Here is a 26,554-nt window from a genome sequence, read left to right on the forward strand (position 1 = left end):
ATATCCAAGTGGCACTTTCCAGTTTATAATGTATGCTCACATCCTGCCTAATGGTGACTAACATTTGTTGAATACATTCCCGAGTCAGGCTCCATGCAAAGTGTTGTGATGTGTGACAACTCTGGCTTCTAGATACTGTAGCTCTGTTAAGTAGATGCTGCTGTTCTGCTAATGAGAAAACTGAGGTGCCCACAAGACATAACAACTTCTCAAAGTCACAAGTGGAACCCTGGTTCGTCTGAGCCAGGAGCTTTGAGTTAGACATTGGGTCTCTGAACTAGAACTTGGATGTAGAGGAGGGAATCCTGGACTGAGAACTAGAACTTGGATGTGGAGGAGGGAATCCTGGACTAACTGCCAGGGTGGAGTCCAGCTCCTGTACAGATCTGTATCGGACCTTGCGTGATTCACTTTTCCGGAGGAGTGCCAGTGGAGGTAGATGCTCTCTGACGTTTTAAGTCTGTCTGTGATCTGATTGCCTGCCTTTGGCTTTTACTATGGTAAGAATGATGACTGACCAGTCCAGAGACTTGGGGGTGAGGGGCAGGTTCCTTGAGAAACCCCACAGCAGTGCCCTAGCTCTTTGAAGGCCACAGCTCCTCATTCCACCGTCCTTAATGCCAGCTGATTTGTTTTCTGTCTTTCTCTCTGAATAGAGATGGGCAGCATTCCACAGAGCCTTGTAAGTGATGCAGACTTAGATTTTCAAAGGAAGAGTCCTGGGGAAATGCCCTCAGATCTCACTGGTTTAAAATTGATTTTTTTTTTCACTGAGGGTCTTCATCTGGAGTGTTGGGTGTCTGTGTCTCCCTCTGCTCTCGTAGAACACCGGGTTTGTTCACACACGCTGGGGTGTTTGCTTTCTGCATCTCATCTGCCAATGGAGTTGACCCTAATTAAGTGACTCCACTGCTCTGAACCTGAGCTTGTTTGTGTTAAATGACAGCCATGGCACCCCTCATGGTATTACCAGGAGGACCGATGAGGTAGCTCACTGTGGATGATGGGTCTCCTGTTGTTGCTATTTTGTATTTGAAAGTGTTTGTTAACATAAGGTGAGCACATTGCATGTATTCCATATACAGAGTTAAGAGCATGCTGATCCTTCCCCCGAGCTCCCACCTCCCTCCGCCTTCATTTCTCACTTTTCTTTTAGTTTTTTACAGTGACATATTTTGACTTTATTTCATAATCACAAGCTTGGACCCTCTTCAGAATCATTCTTTGTTGCTTTTTCCCTCTTGTCCTGTGCTTGCACGTGGGCATTGCCCAGGTAGGTCTTTGATGGACGTGCTCACATTCCCAGCTTAACCCACACATCTCCCCAGTGACCGTTCTAGAGATGAGGTTACAGAGAGGATTTCTTCCTCACCTCAGGTACAGAGCTCATCTCTGCCAGGGGACCTCGCCCGAGAGCCTTCTGATGGCCTCAGAAGTAGCCAGATGCTTGCTCTCGGGGGTCCTGATCTTCTGGTAGAGTTGATGTCATCTGAGGAAACCTGCGATGACATCAAGGGTTCTGGCTTCCCCACAGGGTCTCTTTCCCATAGCAGAGGTGAGGGAGTCCAGAGTCGTCTAGCTAAGGAAAGACGGACGCGTCGCGGTGAGGCAGTGTGGTGAGGACTTAAGTCCTTGGCCTCAGATGTCCTGGATTCCAGTCCTAGCTCTGATGCTCTGGCCCCATCGTCTTGGGCCATTTATTGAATTCCCTCATGCCTCACTTCCTCATCTGTACATTGGGGATAACAGTGGGTACTTTGTAGATTCATGGGAAAGATACTTGACGTGGATCAACATAGGATTATGCTACTACTCTTAGTATTTGCATCAGTATTGACAAAGGGAGTTGATTTTCTTCTCACTATGCTGTTTCAGTAATAATTAAGGAAAGTATGACCGAGAATCAGGCAACTTTGGCAAAATTTTACTTAAATCAGTTTCTCCAAAGGCAATATTGATTATGGCTTTGGATAATAGAAGCACACGTTTTCTAATTTGGGGTTGATTTTAATGTTCTTGGAGGAAGCACAAAAAACATACTTACTCCCTGAATTCACGAGTTTTCTTGGGTTAAGTCTAAGTGGTGTTGTGAGAGTGAGGCTCAGTATGCCTCAGAAAATGAAAATATCTGTTGAGAAATTCAAAACATGACATGTTCTGATCTCAAATTATGGTTCTCTAAGTGCAGAAAAATCTTGAGATGCAGAGTACAACAGAGGAACAAGTCTTCAGTGAATTACAAAAAGACAGAATATTGGCATTTTAAAAACGACTTCACAGAGTACTTAAGGGAGAATAATGTCACCCAAATTGGCTTAAAAATAAACTCAGATCCCTTCACTCCTGAAGTTGAGTTTCGTTAACTAAGCTGTTACTCTTGGCCCAAGCCTGATCCTCAAATCAGTTAAAGATAAATCACTTCAGTAGAATCCCCGTCATTTTTGCTGAAATTCCATTCCCTAGGAGAAATTGCCATTTCAAAGGGGTGGTAGTGCAACAGGGGCTGACTAAAGGACAGGAGAGTTTCGTGTGGAGTTGAATCTACTTTGGTGACGTGGCACAGAGTTGGGTCTACATTGGTGACTTGCGACAGAGTTGGGTCTATATTGATGATGTGGTGTGGGGTTGGGTCTATATTGATGATGTGGTGTGGGGTTGGGTCTGTATTGACACTTGGTACTAAGTAGGATCTGTGTTAATGATATGTTATGGGGTTGGGTCTATGTTGATGACATGGTATAGGGCTGGGTCTATATTGACACTTGGTACTAAGTAGGATCTGTGTTAATGATGTGGTATGGGGTTGGGTCTATGTTGATGATGTGGTACAGGGTTGGGTCTATGTTGACCCTTGGTACTAAGTAGGATCTGTGTTAATGATGTGGTATGGGGTTGGGTCTATGTTGATGACGTGGTACAGGGTTGGGTCCGTAATTGACACTTGGTACTAAGTAGGTTCTGTGTTAATGATGTGGTATGGGGTTGGGTCTGTGTTGATGACGTGGTACAGGGTTGGGTCTATGTTGACCCTTGGTACTAAGTAGGATCTGTGCTAATGATGTGGTATGGGGTTGGGTCTATGTTGACCCTTGGTACTAAGTAGGATCTGTGTTAATGATGTGGTATGGGGTTGGGTCTATGTTGATGACGTGGTACAGGGTTGGGTCTCCGTTGACAGTTGATACTAAGTAGGATCTGTGTTGATGATGTAGTATGGGGTTGGTCCATGCTGATGACCTAGTATGGAGTTGGATCTTGGTGTTTGAGTCACCTCTGATTCTTTGCCTGAGGATGGCCTGGTTCTGGGCTGTGCTGTGATGTGCTAGGAGAGGACTCACCCAGAAAACCCGATCAGCTGCCTTTTGGGGCTGTGATCTGATGGGGAGAGTGCGAGGCTGGGAGAGAACCTGGGTTCCATTTCCAGTTCTTTCTCCTTCTAAAGGCCTGACTTGTGGAGCCCCATTTCACAACCTCCAGAGCAGGAGGCTCCAAGGCCAGCACACAGGTCCAGGCATCACACCTGTTCATCGTGGGTCCAGGTGTTGAATCTGAGAGAACACAGGTCCAGGCATCGCACCTGTTCATCGTGGGTCCAGGTGTTGAATCTGAGAGAACACAGGTCCAGGCATCGCACCTGTTCATCGTGGGTCCAGGTGTTGAATCTGAGAGAACACAGGTCCAGGCATCGCACCTGTTCATCGTGGGTCCAGGTGTTGAATCTGAGAGAGTAGATTTCCTTCTGTGCTGCACAGAGTTTTAAAAGTAAGGAAACATTGCCTGAAAGACCTGGAATTCCACTTCGGTTTGAAAACAGAAGATGCTGGGTCCCATGTTCCTGGGCAGTGAAACTCCACAGGAGCAGGGTCTCAGATGCCTTTATGAGGTGTGCATCCTTAGTGCCACCACCCCTGTCTCAGAGTGGCCTCCTGGAATCCATGACAGCACCTCGCTGGCTTCTGCAGGGGTGCAGTCTTGTGTTTTCTTAGTTGCTCTGGTATCTCTGTTTCTTTCTTCCTGGCTGCTTCAGGAACAGGCTGGGTTTGCTGGGTAAGAGTTAGTAGACAAGCCAGCGCCGCGGCTCACTAGGCTAATCCTCCACCTTGCGGCGCCGGCACACCGGGTTCTAGTCCCGGTCGGGGCACCGGATTCTGTCCCGGTTGCCCCTCTTCCAGGCCAGCTCTATGCTGTGGCCTGGGAGTGCAGTGGAGGATGGCCCAAGTGCTTGGGCCCTGCACCCCATGGGAGACCAGGAGAAGCACCTGGCTCCTGCCTTCGGATCAGCGCCGTGTGCTGGCCGCAGCATGCCGGCCACGGCAGCCATTGGAGGGTGAACCAATGGCAAAGGAAGACCTTTCTCTCTGTCTCTCTCTCTCTCTCACTGTCCACTCCGCCTGTCAAAAAAAAAAAAAAAGAGTTACTAGACAAATGAAGCAAGCTCATGAGAGTTTATGAGTTTTCTGTATGCCCCTATTGATCCAAACTGTGACAGTGAACTCTACGTTGTGTTTACTCTTTTAAAACTAGAGGTAACCCCCATACATAAAATTGATTTGCCATTTTAAAATGCTGAGTGGTGACGTAGCTCTTAAATAATATCCAAATATCTTTTATTCTCTTAAATTATCAGTAAAGAATCAGAACTAACTTAGAGAAAATAAATAGTGGAGGAGTGAGGGAAGCCCTGGTGTACACTGTTCTGTGCTAATGTGTTACCTGTCTTCTGTCTTTAGGGAGTCCAGGAAAATGTAATTGTTTTAAGAGAGAGAGAGAGAGAGAGAGAGAGAGAGAGAGGAAGGGGAGGGGAGGGGAGGGGGGAGGGAGGAGAGGCAGAGAGAGGCAGAGAGAGAGAGAGAGAGATCTTCCATCTGGTGGTTCACTCCCCAATTGGCCCCAACAGCCAGAGCTGAGCTGATCTGAAGCCAGGAGTCAGAGCCTCCTCCAGGTCTCCCATACAGGTGCAGGAGCCCAAGGACTTGGGCCAGCTTCTTCTGATTTGCCAGGCCATAGTAGAGCGTTGGATCAGAAGTGGAGCAGCCGGGTCTTGAACCGGTGCCCATATGGGATGCCGGCGCTTTAGGCCAAGGTGTTACCCTGCTGCACCACAGCACCAGCCCCAAGGAAAATATAATTGTGGAGGAGAAAGGCTTGAGGTAGAATGCAAAGCTGCCAGATCCAGTAAAAGCAAATGAGAAGCACTGAGTTAATAGTGGCATATCATGGTGTTGTGTAATTGTACCCACATAGTTATCATGTAGCACAATCAGAACGAGAGCTTGTTTGTTGTCGTGCAGGAAGTAGAATCGGGCCCACCACACCCTCGACTGTAACTTTGGCACATGCTATGGGATACAGATTTCTTTCAGAAATGTGTTTAACTGTGTGCTTGGCGGGCAGTGAGTTTAATATTTGCCAGACTCTGTTCAGTCGCTCAGCATAGTGTTCTGGGCTCTCTGCACAGCCAGGCGGAAGCAATCTCCAGACTGGGTGTCCAACAGGGGTTGCCGGGCTGTGACGCTGATCCCTGTTGGGGCCGCACAGGCAGGGAGCCCTCTGAGCCCATCTCCTGCTCTCTGAAAAGGACGAATGACGGGACTTGGTCCGAGACTACAGAGCTGGTCACGATCATTGTTCAGTCACCTTGTCTGACCTCAGCGGATGTTTGCTGTCTGGAATGCAAGTGCTGTTCACCACATCGCTTTCAGCTTCAGTCTTTGAGGCTACTACTTGGAGTCTCAACTTAATGCCTAACTTGGTTAAATAATAATAATAATTACTAATAGATTACCTATAAAGGCAAAGAGAATCGTTAGCTCTTGGTTTGGATTCAAAGGAAGTTTGCGTAGCTACTGTATTCCTATTTTTGTACAATTATCAAAGGTATTCCTTTGTTGCTTCTTTGATTTGTTTGAGACTTTGTTTACACTTGATTTTAGCTGTGTTTATTACAGGCACCATATAGCTAACTGTTACCCAGTCTTTAATAAAAGGATGTAGTAAAAGGGCTATTCAGCATTATGGTGACTTCAATACTGTAGGTCTTATTTCTTCCATGATGTTTTACTGATTCTTTCCATTTTCCTTACGTTTGCATTCATAAGAGTGATGAGCGCATTTATTCTCTGCTATATTATATTCTCTGGATTTTAGCTGTATACTTCCATTTTTTTTTTTGATGGGCAGAGTTAGAGAGACAGAGAGAAAGGTCTTCCTTTTCCGTTGGTTCACCCCCCAAATGGCCTCTACAGCAGGCGCTGCGCTGATCCGAAGCCAGGAGCCAGGTGCTTCCTCCTGGTCTCCCATGGGGTGCAGAGCCCAAGCACGTGGGCCCTCCTCCACTGCCTTCCCAGGCCACAGCAGAGAGCTGGACTGGAAGAGGAGCAACCAGGACAGGATCCAGCGCCCCGACCGGAACTAGAACCTGGTGTGCCGGTTCCACGGGTGGAGGATTAGCCTAGTGAGCCCCGGCACTGGCCATGTATACTTCCATTTTGACAGTGTTTGCCTTTGTCTTTCAGTGGCCACATTGGAACTTACTTCCAGCTTTGTTTTTTCCAGCTCGTAGGGTGAAGTGCTGATGGATACAGAGCACAGTTGAGAAGAATGGTTACACCCTGGACCGGTGCAGTGTGTAGGTTCTGCAGGTGCAGTTGCACGTTCAGCGGCTCTTGCGTTATCAGTGAGGATGTTCTCTTTTGAAAGCTCATTTGCCATTGTTTGCAGTAGTGTAACCACTGTATGATGGCAGAAACATCTACATTAAACTGAAAAGTATGTTCAGGCTTTGTATAAGTCCTATGCAAACAAAAGTGGTTGAGCTAGAGGGCGCTTCAGTCACTGAAGGTGGGCAGGGAGCTTCCAAGGCCTGTGTAATCCAGCCACTCAGTTCAGTGACTTTTTTTTGAGAAAGCTTTTATTTAATATACATAAATTTCATAGGTACATCTCTTAGATTATAACGGTTCTCCCCCCCATACCCGCCTTCCCACCCCCACTCTCGGCCCGCCTCCTACTCCCTCTCCCATCCCATTCTTCACTAAGATTCATTTTTAATTATCTTTGTATACAGAAGACCAACTCTATACTAAGTAAAGATTTCCACAGTTTGCACCCACACAGACACACAAAGTGTAAAGTACTGTTTGAAGACAAGTTTTACCGTTCATTCACATAGTACAACTCATTACGGACAGAGATCCTACATGGGGAGTAAGTGCACGGTGACTCCTGTTGTTCATTTAACAGTTGATACTCTGATGAGGTCAGTAGTCACCCGAGGCTCTTGTCATGAGCCTCTATGGAAGCCTCTTGAGGTCACAAACTCTGACCTTATTTAGACAGGGCCATAATCAAGGTGGAAGTTCTCTCCTCCTTTCAGAGAAAGGTACCTCCCTCATTGATGGCCCCTTCTTTCCACCGGGATCTCACTCACCGAGATCTTCATTGTAGGTAATTTTTTTTTGCCACAGTGTCTTGTCTTTCCATGCCTGGAATGCTGTCATGGGGTTTTTAGCCAAATCTGAATGCCTTAAGGGCTGATTCTGAGGCCAGAGTGCTGTGTAGGGCATTTGCCATTCTCTGAATCTGCTGTGTGGCTGCAGTGACTTCTGGAAGGAAGCATTATCCTAATACCCTGCCATTTGAGTCGCTCGGTGACACAGGCCGCTGCCTCGGATGTCCTCTTTCTGAAGTTCGTGTGTTTGTAGATGTGGCTATTTGGTGATCTTGTTTGGTAAATGTTTCAAAAGATGATTAATTTTTTTTTTGTTTTTTGTTTTTTGACAGGCAGAGTGGACTGTGAGAGAGAGAGACAGAGAGAAAGGTCTTCCTTTTGCCATTGGTTCACCCTCCAGTGGCCGCCATGGCTGGCGCGCTGCGGCCGGCGCACCGCGCTGATCCGAAGGCAGGAGCCAGGTGCTTCTCCTGGTCTCCCATGCGGGTGCAGGGCCCAAGCACCTGGGCCATCCTCCACTGCACTCCCGGGCCACAGCAGAGAGCTGGCCTGGAAGAGGGGCAACCGGGACAGAATCCGGCGCCCCAACCGGGACTAGAACCCAGTGTGCCGGCGCTGCAAGGCGGAGGATTAGCCTAGTGAGCCGCGGCACCAGCCCAAAAGATGATTAATTTTTAAGGAAACTCCCAGATGGTGAAGCATCCGTCTGCTATGTTTGGTTTTTAGAAATGTCTTCCCTGTAGTAAGTTTGAGCTGCGTTCATTCCTTTAATCTCACAAACATCGCTGATAGTGGTTTTAATTGATATAAAATAAGCCTCAAAGCATGCGTTGTTCGCATTCTAAAACACGGAGTTCGGTTTCAAGTAGTGGGTGCAGGGGTCCAAGGACTTGGGCCATAGCAGAGAGCTAGATGGGAAGTGGAGCAGCCGGGTCTCGAACCAGTGCGCATATGGGATGCCAGCACTTTAGGCCACAGTGTTAACCCGCTGCGCCGCAGCACTGGCCCCACTTTTTTTTTTTTTTTTAAGAAAAAGAAACATACCATAATCTAACATTTATATTGTATATTAAATTTCACAATTCATTTTTAAAATTTATTTATTTATTTATTTGAAAGGCAGAGTTGGCGGGGCGGGGGAGATCTTCCATCTGCTGGTTCACTCCCCAGATGGCTGCAACGGCTGAAGCGGCACTGAAGCCAGGAGCCAGGAGTTTCTTCTGGGTCTTCCACGTGGGTGCAGGGGTCCAAGGACTTGGGCCATCTTCCACTGCTTTCCCAGGCCAAAGCAGAGAGCTGGATGGGAAGTGGAGCAGCTGGGACTCGAACTGGCGCTCATATGGGATGCCGGCACTGCAGGCGGTGGCTTAACCTGCTACGCCGCAGCACTGGCCCCGTGCTGTGGCCCCTGCACCTGGTTTCTTTGTGCCACGATGGCCGCTACACCAGTTGACAGCTTTCATTCCTGACTTGAACCTGTGACACCACTATGCGTGACGCTGACCCCCTTTCCTCTGAAATCTTGTTCTTGGGCATGTCCACGCTGCTGCCTTTTCTTTTCTTTTCTTTTCTTTTCTTTTCTTTTCTTTTCTTTTCTTTTCTTTTCTTTTCTTTTCTTTTCTTTTCTTTTCTTTTCTTTTCTTCTTTTTTGACAGGCAGAGTGGACAGTGAGAGGGAGAGAGAGACAGAGAGAAAGGTCTTCCTTTGCCGTTGGTTCACCCTCCAATGGCTGCAGCGGCCGGCGCACCGCGCTGATCCGAAGGCAGGAGCCAGATGCTTCTCCTGGTCTCCCATGGGGTGCAGGGCCCAAGCACCTGGGCCATCCTCCACTGCACTCCCTGGCCACAGCATAGAGCTGGCCTGGAAGAGGGGCAACCGGGACAGAATCCGGCGCCCCGACCGGGACTAGAACCCGGTGTGCCGGCGCCGCTAGGCGGAGGATTAGCCTAGTGAGCTGTGGCGCCGGCCTCACAATGCTGCCTTTTTTGGCTGTCTGAGAGTCCTCTGCTTGTTCTTTCCAGTTCTTGGTCAGATTTCTCCCAGCCCGACTGCTGGTTTCCCTTATGTTCTGCTCTAGGTTCTCTTCTCAGCACACTCACCTTGAACCAAAAGTTCTGTCTTGCTTGTACTGCTGGCATTTATTTCTAAGTAACTAAGTCGTATTTCTGTCCTCACTCAGACTGGAGCGCCTCCAAGCCTCCAGGATGTGCCAGCCTTGATGTCCCCTCGGCATCTGAAAGTCATGATGTCCTCACAGCGAGTTGCCTCCAGATTTCCCTCACTCGGAATTTACTCCTTTGATTTTTTTATTTTATTTTTTTATTTATTTTACTTAAAGACACAGTTATAGAAAGAGAAAAAGGGGAGAGAGGGAGAGAGGGAGGGAGGGAGAGAGGGAAGGAAAGGGAGAGAGGGAAGGAAATGGAGAGAGGGAAGGAAATGGAGAAAGGGAAGGAGAGGGAGAGAAGGAGAGATTTTCCATCTTCCATCCGCTGGTTCACTCCCCAGATGGCCACAACAGTTGGAGCTCTGCCGATCCGAAGCCAGCAGCTGGGAGCTTTTTTTGGATCTCCCATGTGGGTGCAGAGGCCCAAGGACTTGGGCCATCTTCTACTGCTTTCCCAGGCCACAGCAGAGAGCTGGATCGGAAGTGGAGCAGCTGGCTTTCGAACTGGCGCTCATATGGGATGCCGACACTGCAGGCAGGGGCTTTACCTGCTACGCCACAGTGCTGGCCCCTATCCCTTTGACTTTGAATTCCTGTTAGTGCATTGCCTTCCACAGGCTATTCTAGAAGGGAATGTGATCTCTCTAGTGATGGTTCCCTTTCCTGCTTTCTTCTGTGAGCAGTTGGTGAATTCTCTTTATGGCGCTTCCAGTGCATATCTAAAATACGTGTCAGTTCTGATTGTTGTAATTCCTTACAGCCCTCCATGTAAGTGGACCTCATTGTTGGAACACTGTCTGCTTTCTCTTCCCACAGCCTCCCTTCTCTTCTCTTCTCTCGGTCTTGCTACAGAACACATCTGGCCACTTCTATGCTGGCCTTAAAACCTGGGCCTCTTTATTAGGACCATTCGTGATCCTGCGCCTCCCTGTGTTTTGGGCCACACTGTGCATGGTTGCCTGTACCCATCACCTCACCTGCTGCACGGCCTTGGCACTCACCATCCTGTAGATGCGTCATGTCCATCAGCCCACCACACCCTCTTGACCCTCTGTCCTTTTGTAACTTCTGTTCAGTTGGTCTTCACCATTACCACTCAAACTAGCTAATTCCCACCCCCTCTTCCCCCTCCAGATTTAGCTTAGAATTGACTTGGGATGGGATGACTTTTTGGGCAGTATGTGTGTACATTCTCTAAAGTTCTATGGAGAAAGGAACAACAGATTCCTTATTCTGCTGTCAGTTCTCACTCACTCTCTTTGGAAGTTAAGGCCTTTAGTTGTAAACAGGCTAAATATGGACCAAACAGAGTGACATGACCTCCTGCTCATCTCATATTCATTGATGCATGCTTGGAATAGCTTCTGTGTGTGGATACTACCCCAGACACCTGGCCAAAGGTACGGCAGTAGCTCTGTTTGTGTGGAGCTCATGTTAACTCCCCGGCAGACAGAATTCTCATCAGTGGAAGAATTATACAGCAAAGTGAAACAGCTCTTACTGAAGGCTTGGGAATCCATGAGAGTGATGGTAGCCAAGTACCACTCATTACTCTCTGTTTAGGAAGAAAAGTTACTCCACTTAGTTGGATACACTGTGCATGCTGGTTGCGGGTTTCTCTGCCTCAAGGGATGTAACTCACTGCTCAGCGGACTGGCTGCTGTCCCAGCAGGTGGCTTGGAGCTGAGTGCTGGCCTCTGCTGCCTTTGCCTGGGCTGGTGTGTAGCACAGCTCCTCTCCAGGCTGCAGGCCGTCCACCTGGAGGGTTTTCCAGAGCTTCTGCCACAAACGAGGTGCTGGGTGGGGGACCCAGAAGTCACTGCCTTGCATCTGTGGTTCTCTGAAAGCGGAGTTGATGCTTTGCAAGGTCTAGAAGCAGAGTTCAAGGGAGAGTGTGTGCAGCAGCCGCTGGCCCCCAGGTAGGCCAGAACCCCGAGGCATGTGAGAAGCGTGTTGGTTGGCCACTGATCCTGTGGCTGTCTCCTCCTCTCAGTTGCTTCACTGTTTCCCTCCCATCTGGGGTTCAGCTGAGCAGTGCGTTCCAAACCACTCTTCTGTCAGTGCTCCTGTCTCTGCTCCATATGTCCATGTGGCTTCACGCTTCCTCCTGGCACTTATCAGCTTCATTTGAGAAATACATTAAACTATGATTCTTTTTCTTTTTTTAATCATATTTTTAATTAATTATTTATTTGAAAGAGTTACACAGAGGAGAGGCAGCGGCGGGGCGGGGAGGGGGTCTTTCATCCGCTAGTATGCTCCCTAGATGACTGCAGTGGCTGGAACTGCGCTGATCTGAACCCAGGAACCAGGAGCTTCCTCCAGGTCTCCCGTGCAGGTTCAGGGGCCCAAGGATTTGCGCCATCCTCTAATGCTTTCTCAGGTCACTAGCAGAGACTGGGATTGGACGTGGAGCAGCTGGGACTTGAACTGGCGCCCTTATGGTATGCCGGCACTGCAGGCAGAAGCTTAACCCACTACACCACAGCTCCGGCCCCACCCTGTGACTATTTTCTTCTGATAGCGTTGCCCACTCCTGGGTGAGATTCCAGTTGTGCGTGGCCCTGTGTGATTTGAACTCTTCCCTTAACTACATTAACATCAGTGTTCATGTTGATAAAATTGAGAGAAAGACATGGTCCTCTGTGTCTATTGAGAAGATGGAAGTTAAGTGTGCAGAAGACCTCTGCAGACTGCGGGATGCTTGCCACATGTTCATATTAACCACACGGTGGAGGTGACACTTCAATATCTCAGCCATGACTGAAGGAGAAAGCCTAAGTAAGTGACAGGAACACAGGTTTTTAATGGTGCAGACATCTAAACTGGCTCTCTGGTCTGCGATTCAGGGCTGGTGGTAACTGAGTCACAGAGTTGACACACGAAGGTTAAGGAGGTTGTGCATAGAATTGACATAGGTCTTGACTCCCATTTCAAGTCCATGGAGCTCTAGACAAGTGACCTAACTTCTGTGAGCCCTCACCCCCTCATTTTGACAAGAAGGAGGACACAGGCTTTTACCCCTGTTGGGAGCACTCAGTAAGATGCTGTACATAATGTGTGCGGCCCGGGGTAGGCTTCTCGTAGATGTGAATTGTGGTTGTCCCTTACTTAGTATAGGAATGTTTCCAGAATATTCCAAGGGTTCCAAGGGCTGGGGTGGGGTTGTACTCCCATCTTTTCCCTTTCTAGTTTTCATGGGAGTGGCCTGCTTCTAGGAAGCTGGTTTCAGACAGAGTACAGAGGTCCTGGCATTCCTGATGGGATGGGTTTGGGTGGGCTCTGTGAAGGGGGTGTCAGCAGTCTAATTTAACAGTGCCGTTGGCTGTAGAGCCATTTTGGTTCCACGTCTGCTTGTACTGTCCCCAGTTAGCTGATTCGTTATCTTGGTGCATTTAAGCGTTAGCCTATAGCATCTTGGATGCAACAAGACTTGCAGCACCTAATGTGTAGCCAGTGTTTAGTTCTGGAGGTTTGCAAAGGTTGCCATGAACACTTTGCAGGCAGTTTGATGACCTTTGCCCTGTGTCACATTAGGCCAGGATGATACATGGCAGGTCTGATAAACGTTTCCTCTGGATAGTCAGCGCCTAAGGATGTCCAGTTGCTCCTCTAAAAACTTACTTCTCCTTCCTCGGTCCCCCATCCCTGCTGGGCATCTTTGTTACAATCAATAAGATACATTCTTCAATACTTATCTTAAGTTGTTTCTTTATCCATTGTTTTCTCACAAGTCCCACATGTTTTGTTTATGAGAGTGATAGGATTTGAACGTCCCATTTGTTGCTTGTAGTCTGAAATAAGTTGAACCTAAGAGAAAAATGCGGAAGAGAAAAATGCGGAAGCGTGAGAGTTACCATTACTTCATGAGAGTTACCATTACTCCATATCCAGTCTACAGGCAGGGTTTTGACTCTTTCTTTGTTTTCCCTTTCTGTCTCTGTAACTCCCTCTTCAACAGGGAGAAATCTGGTTGCTGTGGTCCATCCTCGGTTTTGTCTTCGAGCTCGGCCCCAGTCTCCTGAATCCCTGGGCATGGCTTTTCATGCTTTCTTTGTTGAGGCTTCCACTCTGGTGACTGCCGAAAGCAAAGGAAGAAGTGCAGAAGGCAGGGAGGCTGACCAGTGGAATCCCCACGTGTCTGTAAATCAGGATTCGAAGTACCATATCAGCACAGACTTGAACATGCTCTTCTGTCACTTCACTTCCAGGCCACGGTTGGGAGAAGCACCTTCACGTGTCTTCTCCCAACTTCTCATCGTTGAGTCTGTGCTTTTGGTGTTTACAGTTTCCCGACCTCCAGGTCTGATGGGAGTGGTTTAGGCTGCACAAAATTGTAATCTTAGCAATCAGCTCGCAACACCCTCTTCTCATTAGCCTCTACATAGTCAGCATTCTCTCGCTGAGTTGTGGAGGATTTTATCATCATTATCTGAGCATCGCAGAGCCTCCTAAATGAACGCTATGGCCTTGACCTGCATTAACCCTGTGATCCCCTGTCCTACTGTACTTTTGTTAGACACTAATTGAGAATTATCATCCTGAATCTCACTCTTGGGAATCCTTTGCCTTGCATTCTGACAGTTTTGGTACATCTACACGTACCTCTGTGAAGGACACCTTTTTTCCTTTGGTTCACCCCACAAATGGCTGCTACAGCCAGTGCTGCGCTGATCCAAAGCCAGGAGCCAGGTGCTTCTCCTGGTCTCCCATGTGGGTGTAGGGCCCAAGTACTTGGGCCATTCTCCACTGCCCTCCTGGGCCACAACAGAGAGCTGGACTGGAAGAGGAGCAAATGGGACTAGAACCTGGCTCCCATATGGGATGCTGGTGCCGCAGGTGGAGGATTAACCAAGTGAGCCACGGCGCCAGCCCAAGGACACCTTTTAGTTGAATTGCATTTTCCTTTATGGAAAGTGTGGTTCTGTTCATTGTGTGTCATTGTTGCTGTGTTTCTGCTGTGCGTCCAGCTTGCCATATGCCATTTGCATGTGAGCTTTGTTTATGTGAACATCTTGTCATGTCTCCTCTAAAGATACAGGCACAGGATGGCAGCTGTTAATCTAGGTGTGGAATTATGTCATCAGATAGGTCGCTCTTTTCCTTGAGCACAGGGTCCATCAGACTTGGCACTGTTGAGATTTGGGGCCAGATATCTGTGTTTTGGGGGTTGTGTGTGCACTGTAGGACGCTGAGCAGTTTTCCCGGTGCCTACTCTGGGTACCACTCCCCTGTAACATCACCCAGTGTGGATGCTGGCCACCTCTGTTGACGGAGGATCCCTGGTTTAACAGATGCAGCTAAGGTAGTTTTCCACGCGGCTGTACCAGTTGAAGCATTGAGTGGGAACGTGAGCATATCCCACGGTCCACACCAGCTGGGGTCCTTGGTTTGGTCACCCTCATGCATTTTTGCCCGTGCCCTTCAGTGTGGCAGGTTCACCAGAGCTGTCCTCATTCCCAGCGCCTGCTCTTGGTCTGTGCCGTAACTAACCAGCCTGTTCTCGCTTGGTTAAAGCGACCCAGTTTTCTTAGTCATGTAGTGATCCTGCAGACACCTGAGTAGCAATTTCTCGGGGGCGTTCCTGCCCCCGTGCTGCTGGCACCCCCATGGAGGCCATGGCAGTTACCGAGTTGCCATCCTGTTCACTGGACAAGGACAGGGATTTGGTGCTGAGACCTCCCCTTGCAGGGAGCAACAGAGGCAGCAACACACAGAGGAGGGAGAGGCCGGAGTTTGGTGGTTGGTGGCGGGCAGTAGGGTGTAGGGGCGCCTGTGGTGTGGGGGTGTGTTTCAGGCTCTCAGCTGCGAGACAAGCAGGCCAGGTCTGATGATCCCTTTGGTGCTTGAACTCCTGTCACTCCTCGTGGGACAAAGTGCACTGAACTGGAATGGGTTAACTGTGCTGAACCCTTGCAGTAGGAGACATAGAGGCCGGAAGTTGTGCTTGGCCATGGCTCATCCTAAAATTTAAAGATGTCCTTCCCTGTGGCTGGGCACCAACTCACGTCCTCTTCCCGTCTTCTGCTTCCCAGGCCGTCTCAAGGAAGAAAAAGTCAGATGAGAATTGATCGAGTATCTGAAGTTAAAACAAGGAGGCCTTAAAACACTCCCACTGAAGTGATGCGATAAGAAATGAGAGAGGATGTGTTTTGGAATCCACTGGGGCACAAAACTCCGTTAGGTAGATACGTGCCTGTTTGCATTAAACCTATGTGAGACCCACTATGTAGGCACTGACACTTAAACACAGGGCCACTGCCAGGGCTCTGCAGTACAGAGCTGGCGTTCAGAGATAAGAGGAAGCTCCCAGCTAGGCCAGCTGAGATGCTCAAGCCTGTGTCCCTCTGCAGGTGGCCACATCCTCTGGGAGTGAGGGGGCCGCCCCTGAACAGAGACGTGGACACTGTCCATTCGTGCGCACTCAGGGGTTATCCTATGTACTCTTCACAGTAGCGGTCCCCCCGCGTGTCAGTTCACATAGCAGTGTTGCTTCCAGAATCCTTCCTTAGAAATCGCTGGAGCAGGGAGCATTCTCTGTAATCATGTAGGAAACAGATGGGTCTGTGAGGACCACACCGTGGCGATAATGGACCTGGGTGCTCTGTTCTTGATGATAGTTTTACTGCATGTTCTTCATGTATGTGATTGAGGGTTGGCATCGTCCCCCTGACCCCAGCTTTGCCATCCGCGGAAATGCCATTATGTAGAGGCAGATTCCATTGCTTTCTTTTTTAAAGATTTACTTATTTATTTGAAAGTCAGAGTTACACAGAGAGAGGAGAGGCAGAGAGAGAGAAAGAAAGGTCTTTCATCCGCTGATTCACTCTGCAATTGGCCACAACAGCCAGAGCTGTGCCAATGTGAAGCCAGGAACCAGGAGCTTCATCTGAGTTTTCCCACGGGGATGCAGGGGCTCAAGGACCTGGGTCATCTCCTACTGCTTTCCTAGGCCACAGCAGAGAGCTGGATTGGAAGTGGAGCAGCCGGGACCCAAACCAGCATCCATATGGAATGTGGCACTTGCAGCAGCAGCTTTGCCCGCTACGCCACAGTGCTGGCCCCATCCATTGGTTGCTATACAGACTCTGTTGGTAGAATGGACAAGGATATTTTGCACTAAGTGATTAGGAAAGTCAGGGTTCTTGCCAATAATAAAACATGGCGTGTTGATTGAGCATGCAGACAGTCTCTGCAGAGAACTGGTCAGCTGGCGGAATCTGAGCAGGACCAGCACTAAGCCCTGAGAATTATGTAACCAAGAACGTGAGGCCAGGAGAAACGCACTCATGCTGCACACGCTGGTTGAATGAGACGTCAGTCCTGCCCTCACTTCCCTTGGTCCCAATGAGCTGGAGACCATGTCCCGAGCTGTCCCGTGGGAACCACTCGCCTCGCCCATCGTGCTGGGCAGATACTCTGCGCTCTCTTACAGTTGGATGTCCCCTACTGATACTGCTCAGAATTCACATCCATGCCTGTTGGAGGGGTCGGGGGGCTGTGCCTGGGTGACCTGCGTAGCTCAGTGCGGGGGGTCTGGGAATTTGTTATTAGCCCTTGCCTGTATTCCTGTTAAACTCTGGTTAGTGGGATATTAAGCCTTTGATTATTTTTTAAAGATTTATTTATTTATTTGAAAGTCAGTGGGCTGGTGCTGTGGCTCACTTGGTTAATCCTCTGCCTGCGGTGCCAGCATCCCATATAGGCACTGTGTTCTGGTCCTGGCTGCCCTTCTTCCACTCTAGCTCTCTGCTGTGGCCCGGGAGGGCAGTGGAGGATGGCCCAAGTGCTTGGGCCCTGCACCCGCATGGGAGACCAAGAGGAAGCACCTGGCTCCTGGCTTCAGATCGGCACAGTGCCGGCCGTAGCGGCCAATAGAAGGAAGACCTTTCTCTCTGTCTCTCTCTCTGTCTATAACTCTACCTGTCAAATGAAAAAGGATTCAGTGTGGAGCAGCTCTGTTTAGGGCTAGTAACAAAAATCAGTATATAAGAATACTAAAAAATGTCTGTACAAGGGGCCGGTGTTGCTGTATAGTGGGTAAAGCCACCAGCTGCAATGCTGATATCCCATATGGGTGCCAGTTCAAGTTCCGGCTTCTCCACTTCCAATCCAGCTCCCTGCTAATGTGCCCGAGGAAGCAGTAGAGGATGGCCCAAGTCATTGGGAACCTGCACCCACATGGGAAACAGAGAAGAGAGCTCTGTTTAAAAAAAAAAAAAAAAGAGTTACGGAGAGAGGAGAGGCAGAGAGAGAGGTCTTCTATCTAATGCCTCACTCCCCAATTGGCTGCAATGGCCAGAGCTGCACTGATAAGAAGCCAGGAATTTTTTCCAGGCCTCCCACAGTCTATTGCCTTCCTGGGCCATAGCAGAGAGCTGGATTGGAAGTGGAGCAGCCAGATCTTGAACCGGCGTCCATATGGGATGCCGGCACTGCAGGCCAGAGCATTAACCTGGTGTGCCACAGTGCCGACCTAAAGGCTTTGATTATAATGTAGGTCTCTGATCCATCTTGAGGCGAATTTAGTGTATGGTGAGAGGTATGGATCTAATGTAATCTTTCTGCATGTGGACATTTAATTTTGTCAGCACCTTCTATTGAGAGTCTCCTTACCCCATTGTATGGTCAGGGCACTTCTGTCAAAAGTCAGTTGGCTGTATGTACATGGATTAATTTCTGAGTTCTGTATTCTGTTCCATTTGCATGTCAGGTTTTATGCCAGTGCCTTGCTATTTTGCTGACTGTAGCTTTGTAGTAAGCCTTGAAGTCAGGTATTAGGATGCCTCTAGCTTGATTTCCTCTCAAGATTGCATTGTCTATTCTGGGTGTTTTTTGATTCTGAATTTTAGGGTTGTTTTTTCCAATTCTTCAAAGAAAGTCATTGGTATTTTGAAAGGGATTGCATTGACTCTGCAATTGCTTTAGGTAGCATATGCATTTTACTGATACTGATTGTCCTAATCCATGTGCAAAGGACACCAGCCAAGAACTCAAGGCGGGGGAGGAAATAAGACCACAGGAGGGGCTGGCCGTCGGCTGTGATCAGTGTATGCTGAGTGTGTGTTGAAATACTGTACTGTAGCCTGTAAAGCTGTACAGGTATGACCCGCCAGTCCCAAATTCGAAAATACTCTTCACTTTGTCTCATCACTGGTTGACAGTCTTCACAGTCCTTGCTTGCACTCAGTCCCAGATGTTTAAGTTTCTTTACCATAGCTGCTGGCAGTGGGGTGCCTCCTTGGTTTCCTTTCCCGATGACTCACTATCAGTATGTAACCACGCTGCGGGTTTTGAATGCTGGCTTTGTGTCCGGCAGCTCTGTTGAATTCATGATTTCTGTCGGCTTTCTGGCAGTCTTTGGGGTTTTCTGCGTGTGAGAGCGCATCATTTGCAAACAATGGCAATTTGGCTTCCTCCTTTCCAATAAGGTTGCCTTTTATTTCCTTCTCTTGCCTAAGTGGACTAGCTCGGATTTCCAGCAATATGTTGAATAAAGTTGAATGAGAGAGAGCGAGAGCGAGAGCGAGAGAGAGAGAGAGAGAGAGAGTGTGTGTGAGAGAGAGAGAGAGAGAGAGAGAGAGAGAACACACACACAGTCTACTAGACACTTAACTTGCGAAGAGCTGATTTTGGATATGTTGACCAACACCAAGCAAGCTACCTGTGTGAGAGGGTGGATACGTTAACTTCCTTGACTATAAAAATCATTTCACTCAGCACAAAGCTATCATGTTGAGTATTTTAAATACATGGAACAACAAACATTGCATTAAAGTAAGAAAAATAAAAGCAGTTTTATTTTTTTAAATGCAAGGGAAGCTGTTTGCACAGATTAGCTGCTTAGCGGCAGGCGCTTCTCAGAGGCGACTGGCAAGAAGTGGAGCTTCCCAGCAGTGCTGCTGGTCAGAAGATGGGGTCACAGTGAAGTCTGGGCAAGCAAAGGAACAGAGTCAGTACGGGGTCTCCAGTGCAGACAGGTGCTATCCTGAAGCCACACAGATGGCGGCAGTCCTGTCCCGAAACAGCGAGGAGGAGCAGTGTCACCAGCCAAAGACTGAGGAGTGTCCATGCAGCAGAGGCAGTCCGACTCAGCAGGCCAGGAGTCTTCCCCATCTCCTGCGGAGCAGGAAATTGGAAATGCACCGTTTGGTGAATGATCACAGTTGCCTGCCAGGAGGTATGCAGTGGAGTCCGTAGCACGGATTTGACCATCTGCAACTAGCTGTTCCGTTTAATGATCTTCAAAATGTCCCCAGGTTAGAGAACTCCCAGCAGTGCCACGGGGAGAACTTGATGGACCCCTAAGTGGATCATTAGAACCCAGACTCTGGTGCTGATACTGGGCGAGTCATTTCTACCCCTCAACACAAACGGCCTTCACGTGTTTGTGACGCTGATTGTACAGAGAACGCACTGCGCCGTTGCGAGTGGATGCTGGCCGGCCAGAGCCGTTACTCTGCACGCCAGACACAGGTTTCTCACAGAGCAGCAAGCGTTGGATTCATCCCAGAGTTCCACAGGAGCATGCGCGTGGCAGATACCATCTATCAGAATGCAAATGCCTGTGTATATATTTGCACATGCACTTAGACTGTATTCACGAGGGAGGAATAAACCTGAGCAATTGCACCGAGAGAGATGCTATGTAATATTGCCTAATGCACGTCAGCTGGCAGACAGAGGCAGAGCAGTGGGAGAAAATTACGGTGTTTTGGAGTGTCGTAAATTAAGGCACGGTGTAGCTTGAAGGACTGCTAGGAAGTGGAGGGCGTCGTTCATCCTCTGTCTGGGAGCTGTCAGTGGAGCGCTGAGGCGTGCAGGTGGGCCGGTCGGGAGAAGCAGAGCCACATCACCTCCAGGGAGCCAGTCTCCATCAGCCGGAGCTGGGTGTCCCGCTGCTCCCTAGCGTTAGATGACAGGCACGCACTCCCGGGGGCTCAGGGTGCACTTGTGGGCTGCTATGTGGATCTGCTCACGGTCTCACCTCCTGAAAAGAAAACGGTTTCCCTCATTCCCTCCCTGCTTGTGTTCAGGTTGCTAGGGGTGTGTGTTGCGTCCGTCTAGTACGGACAAGGTGGCTTATACAGCCCGGGTTTGTTCTACAACGCTAGAAGCTGCAAATCGCGATGCCGGTGCCAGCAGGGCGAGTGAGCAGCAAGGCCCCTCTTGTAGCTGGCGGACGGCTGCTTTCTCCCTGCGTCCTCACGTGGCGCTTTGCTCTGTGTGCTTACATCTGGGGACCCTGTTCTTGGGACTTCGCTTATCCTTAATTGCAGTAGCGCCACTTACCTGCAGGGGGCGCAGTGCAGGGCCTGCGCGCGTGCGTGAAAACATAGGCAGCACTGACTCCAGTGTATCCACTGCTTTATTAGACCTGCATGCCCGAGGTGCAGTCTAATTCACCAAGTAGGCACAGGAAGTAGAGCTGCAGTGACAGTACCTTGCAATGAACATCATGTGAACGTGGCGTGGCTCTCAGTATGTTTGGGGACCATGTTTGATAGTGGGTGCGTGACCGCACAGCAGGTGGCACTTCATAGGAGGAGAGAGAAACCAGACACTGGGGCCCTGTGTGCCCTACAGTCCCGTGATGGGGAGAGGCTGCAGCCGCTGCACTGGGCATGGGGGATGGGCCAGGTGGCCCTTTTGACAGAGGCAGGGGCTTTGGTGGTGACCAAAGAGTAAGGTGAGGATAAAATGCTCAGCTCTTACTGGAACAGTGGCTCAAGGGGGTGGAGGGGGATGGCTCAGCTCTTCCTGCTTTTCTGGGGCAAGGGACCCCCAGCCTTCTCCTGTGCACCTTGCATTCACGTGGTATTTAAGTTCCCACACTCATCCTTGTTCTGCCTAATGTGGCTCTCTTTTTTCTTTTATTTATTAAAAAGAAGTCTGTTTAATTCATTTGAAAGGCAGAGTTACAGGGAGAGAGGGAGAGAGAAAGAGATCTTCCATCTGCTGGTTCTCTCCCCAAGTGGGTGTGGCAGCTGGGGCTCTGACAGTCTGAAGTTGGAGCCTGGAACTCCATCTGGGTTTCCCATGTGGCTGGCAGCGATCCAAGCTCTTGGGCCATCTCCCACTGCTTTTCCATTAGCAGGGAGCTGGATTGGAAGTGGAGTAGCTGGCACTCGAAGCAGTGTGCACTCCTGACCCCGATGGTTCTGGGTTTGATTCCCCGTTCCGGCATCTGATGCCATCTTGTTGCTAAGTGCACACCAAAGGAGACAGTGCTGATGGCTCAGGTAGTTGGTTCCTTCTACTCCCTTGCAAGTTGTTGACTGAGTTCCTGGTTGCAGCCCCTGCTGTGGTAGGCATTTGGGAAGGGAACCAGCAGATGGAGCATTCTCCCACTCTTTGTCTCTCCTTCTTTTCCTCCAGTTGAAAATAAAAATAGAAGTATATGAGTTGATCAGCGGATGGGTACCTGGGCACCGGCTGCCAGCCTGGCATACGCAGCCACTTTGTGCTTGCTCTGCCCACGCAGTGGTTCTCCTCTTCTCCGTGTCTGTCCCCAGCTCCTCCTTAACCAGCCTTTCCTCGCCCACCCCACACGGTCTGAGGCACGTGAGCCCCTACTGCCTCAGCGACTCCCTCCCCAGGTCACCTGGGCCTTCTTCTGCCCTCCCGGGAGCAAACACTTGGCCGTTTTCTCATAAATCTCCATTGTCAGCCTGCACGCCTCTCCTAAACCTTCCTCACATTGCCAGTTGCCTGGATCAGAGGCTCCTCTTCACTCAAACTTAGGATGTCGGAAGCCGCATTCCTCACAGCCCTCCAGACTTCCCAGCAGTCTGTTACCAGGAACGTCGTTCTGCTGTGTTGAAATCCTGACTGTTGTTAGTAATCCTATTTGTTAGCAGTTTCACCTCCTGGTCCTGGAAAACAAATCTAGTTTGGATTGTGATAAGGAGCAATAACGAAGCTTACCTGGTCCGTGGGAAGTATTCACTTTCCTAAGGAAGAAGTGAGAAGGAAGGGGGATTACCTTCAGAGGTGCTGGCCAGTGCCTCGGCACGCTGTGCTCCCGGGCATGCTCTCTGCATTGCCACTGTCCTCACCTTGGAACCCAGAAAGCTGAGTCTCCGAGACAGAGTGACCTTGTAAATGTCACACAGCAGGTGCACGTGAGGCTGCCTTCCAGATCTGCATTGGAAGGATCATTTTCCATCCCGTGGCAGGATGTCAAGGCCACCTTCTGCTCCAGAAAAAAAAAATAATAATGTGGGGTTTTATGGAGTTGATGTTGGCTGACTTCTCTTTTCAGAAATATTTGTATCAATCAAAATTGCCCCAAGTACGCTGGGTTTGCCGTGACTACGGTGGGAAGGCATCACTCTGCCTCCCTTGTGCTGCAGGAAGAAGTAATGAGAATCCGCACCCCACAGCTGGCGTTTGTTGACTGATCTGCTTCAGAGGTGCCCTGCCGGCTGCATGGCACACAGCTTTAATTTTTCTGCCTCAACACTTTAGCGCTGGCTTTTTGGAAACTTTGGCAGATAAAGATAAGGAAGCTTAGAGAAATGCAGTAATTTTCACGTAGTCACATAACTAGCAAGTGATACGTAGGGGTTCCAACCTGGAACCTTGCACTTGAACATCTGTCAGCAAGAACATGCTTTTACATATTGATCAGCCCCCGCTGTACGAGGAGGGGGATCTGTAACACCTCCCCGTTTCTTTGCCGGACCTGTTCTCAGGATGGCTGCTTTCAACCCATCTGTGTGTCCCCACTGGTTCCCGGTGTCCCCGACCGTTTATCAGCGAACTCCTGTGGTCCTGCCCTGGCTGTAGCTTAATGTGCTAGGGAAAGGTGTTACTAATCTGCTTCCTGGCTGGCTATGCCAGAAACAGTGGAATAACATCGAGATTTAGTGCTGTTGGTGTGGACTGCAGTGGTTGATCTTGGAGAGAAACGGACCCTGAGCCTGGGTCTTGAGCAATAGATGTTTGCAGAGGGCAAAAGGGCATTGTACATGCAGGATGCTGAGTTAGTAGGGAGGTGTACGGGAGGCAGGGAGCTCACGCTGATTGCGATGGAGAGTGTCTAGGGGAGAAGAGGCTGGACAAGTGCCTGTTCCACAGCGTGATGTGTTACTCAGGGACTCCGGTGGGTGGGTCGCTGATGTCCCCATCGTCTTTGGCCCGAGTGGCAGAGGAGGGTTCAGCCCTAGGGCAGCCGCTCTGAGCTTTGGTCCCATTCAGGCTTCTGCAGAGCACTTGGCCCTCAGGTTTGCAACACTGCTTTCCACCCCAGTCTTCATCACAGCAGGGTTGCTCTTGGTATAAACCTAAGTGGCAACTCCTCTGAAATGAACGTAAAGCAAAAAAAAACGTGAAACCCTGCTCAGAGCACCATATTGGGTGGACGATAAATTGTTAAAGCCCTGGCAAGTATAACGGATGCTGGTGTCACTGTGTTAACGCTGCTGTCTCGCAGGTGCACCGCTTGAACCGCTGGAGTAGAGAGAAGCCCCTCCTGTTCTGCGCTCACATGCCCTGGGTGGTCCACACGTCATACGAGAGCCCTGGCTGTGACAGCAGTGTCCCGTGTGCAGTACTCTCTGTTAGCCCTGGCAAGTGTGTCTGCAGTGTGAGTAAACCTGACCTGGAAGTTGAATTTGTGATGTAAGCTGACCAGCAGACTCTGCAAAAAAACAGCAGCCTGAGTTGTTAAAGAGGAAGCTATTACATTGAGTGCAGACTGATGCTTGGGCATGTGTTTATTCCATCATGTATTAGTGATTTTGATTTAATTGGTGGCACATGTGAAGTCCTCAGCAACACAAGCATCATGTGTTTGATCACTGTGTGCATCTGAGGGAGGAGCAGTGCTCCCCACATGGGTGTCACGCCGCACAGTAGAGATTTTCCCATGATGCCTTGCTGCTGGCTGAGGGCGAGGAGCTAAGCCTGATGTAGCAGACACAGATGTCTATGCTGGAAATGCGTCCATTGCGTCCTTACCTACATAATTTTTCTTGCAAGAGTAATTGGACATAAAACTAAACGCCCAGGAAGGAGCCTGTTCTGAGACAGACCTTGTGAGCACCTGCTCATGAGCCCAGCCCTGTGTCACCCAGAGGCCTTCATCCTTGGAGGAGAGCAGGAGGCTTCGGAACCTTGTCGGCGACATCCTCTCTGTCAGAACTTCGGGTGCTCTTTAATTATTCAAAGTTGATGCCTTGGCCTATTAAGGACCATACGAGTCAGAGTGAGCAGTGCCCTGGGTTGGGTCCTAACTTCTCTGGGGACGGGGGACCACTGATGTGTACATCTTCCTATCGCCAAAATGATCATGCTGCCTATGCAGGCCCTCCCTGATTTTTATGCCTTTTAGACAATATTGGTAGGAGACACTTACTTCCTGGTTTTTTCTTCCTTGACTTAGATTTTCCCTGTGGTGAAAGTGTAGCTGCAAGGGTGCTGATTCATCCTGCGATGATGCGTAGATGCTTGCCCACTCTCTCTCTATGACGTTCACGTGGTGTGACATGGCCATAACACAGACGTCTGACCCCTTTGCAGCTGTACCTGTTGGCTCATTTGTAAAGCAGGGTGGGAGACTTGTGCCGTACGGGAGCAGAGTTGACTGTGGCTCTGGTGATGCCCCGGGGAGCTCCCTGTGCTCAAGTTTGCGTAGCCACAAGCATGTGGGAGGCGTGCAAGTCAGCACTGCAGAGCCCACGGGGCTGCAGGCTGGGTTCGTGTCTGGACGATCAAAGCAGAAGTCCAAGGGACTCGGGCAGCCTGGGCTGGTGGGTGCACTCAGCAGGGAGGTTTCTCAAGTGGAACAAGTGAGGACAAGACAGGTAGGCTGCAGCTTCAGAAGACCACCCAGAAGTCAGACTTGGGGGAGTGGCTGCAAGGTCTTGGGGAGAAAACAGCTCTGCTTCCGTGAGCGTGCGATCAGGCGCGTGGGGTGTGTCCTGATCAAGCCCGAGTCTCCCTTGCTGGGAAGTCTTCTGTGCAGTGGGCAGCGGAGTAACAGCAGTGGGCAGCTCTCTGCTGTGCACCCTCAGCTTTGCCTGACTTGTTGCACAAGCTCCGGGAGAGGTAACACTGAGAATGCCCACTTCACAGCCGAAGAAACCGAGGCTTAGAGTGTTTGTGCCAGGACCCACACTACACAGGCAGCCAAAGTCGAGTTGGGACAGAAGTCCCCCTCGCTGTTCTCAAAATGCAGGCCATCAAGTATGACTCTGTCGCTTTGCTCCAAATTGTTTAAGAGGCAAAAGGCTGCAGCGGCCATGAGGTTGCTGGCACAGTGCCTTGAGCGTGAGTCGAGTGCATGCTGGCGCCTCCTCCTTCTCTCCTTCGCTCCACCCCCTCCTCCTCTTTCTCCATAGCAGGTGAGTTCAGGCTTTCACACCCATCCAGGCATCAGGCATCAGTCTGGCATTCTTTTTTTTTTTAAGATTTATTTATTTATTTTGAAAGAATTAGAGGGCAAGACAGAGAGGTGGGGAGCAATTCCATTTACTGATTTATTCCCCACATGGCCACAGTGACCAGGGTTGGGCCAGGCCAAAGCCAGGAGCTTCTTCCCAGTCTCCCACGTGGGTGCAGGGGCGCAAGCACTGTGGCCATCTTCTACTGCTTTCCCAGGCCGTTAGCAAGGAGCTGGATCAGAAGCGGTGCAGCTGGAACCCGAATCAGCACCCATATGGGATATCGGTCGCAGAGAACTTTACCTGCTTCCCCTAACCGCCGGCCTCTGTCTGAGCATTCTGGAGCAGACCCCTCGTCGCTGCACACGTAGGAGTCATCTGTCCACGGCTTTAATGACCCGGGTTCGTTCTCCATCCTCAGCCCAGCATTTCCTACCCACTGGAACCCAGCCCCACTGGAACCCAGCTATTCACACACCACCAGCAGCAGGCCTCAGCTCTGGCTGTTCTTACGCGAGACGAGGTTTCAAGGGCTCCGATTTGCATCCC

At 49.8% G+C, this 26,554-nt stretch overlaps 1 long non-coding RNA gene across 1 annotated transcript in view; it reads left to right on the forward strand.

Moving 5' to 3' along the window:
* LOC127487226 (uncharacterized) overlaps window positions 1-25,514 on the forward strand; it is a 340,317-nt gene extending 314,803 nt beyond the window's left edge. The window contains exon 6 of the long non-coding RNA XR_011379684.1: window positions 24,055-25,514. This is a non-coding gene — a long non-coding RNA (uncharacterized lncRNA). The remainder of the gene's footprint in view (window positions 1-24,054) is intronic.
* The last annotated feature ends 1,040 nt before the right edge of the window (window positions 25,515-26,554 follow it).

The sequence above is a fragment of the Oryctolagus cuniculus genome, chromosome 10 (assembly GCF_964237555.1).
Source record: "Oryctolagus cuniculus chromosome 10, mOryCun1.1, whole genome shotgun sequence".
Classification (NCBI taxonomy): Eukaryota; Metazoa; Chordata; class Mammalia; order Lagomorpha; family Leporidae; genus Oryctolagus; species Oryctolagus cuniculus.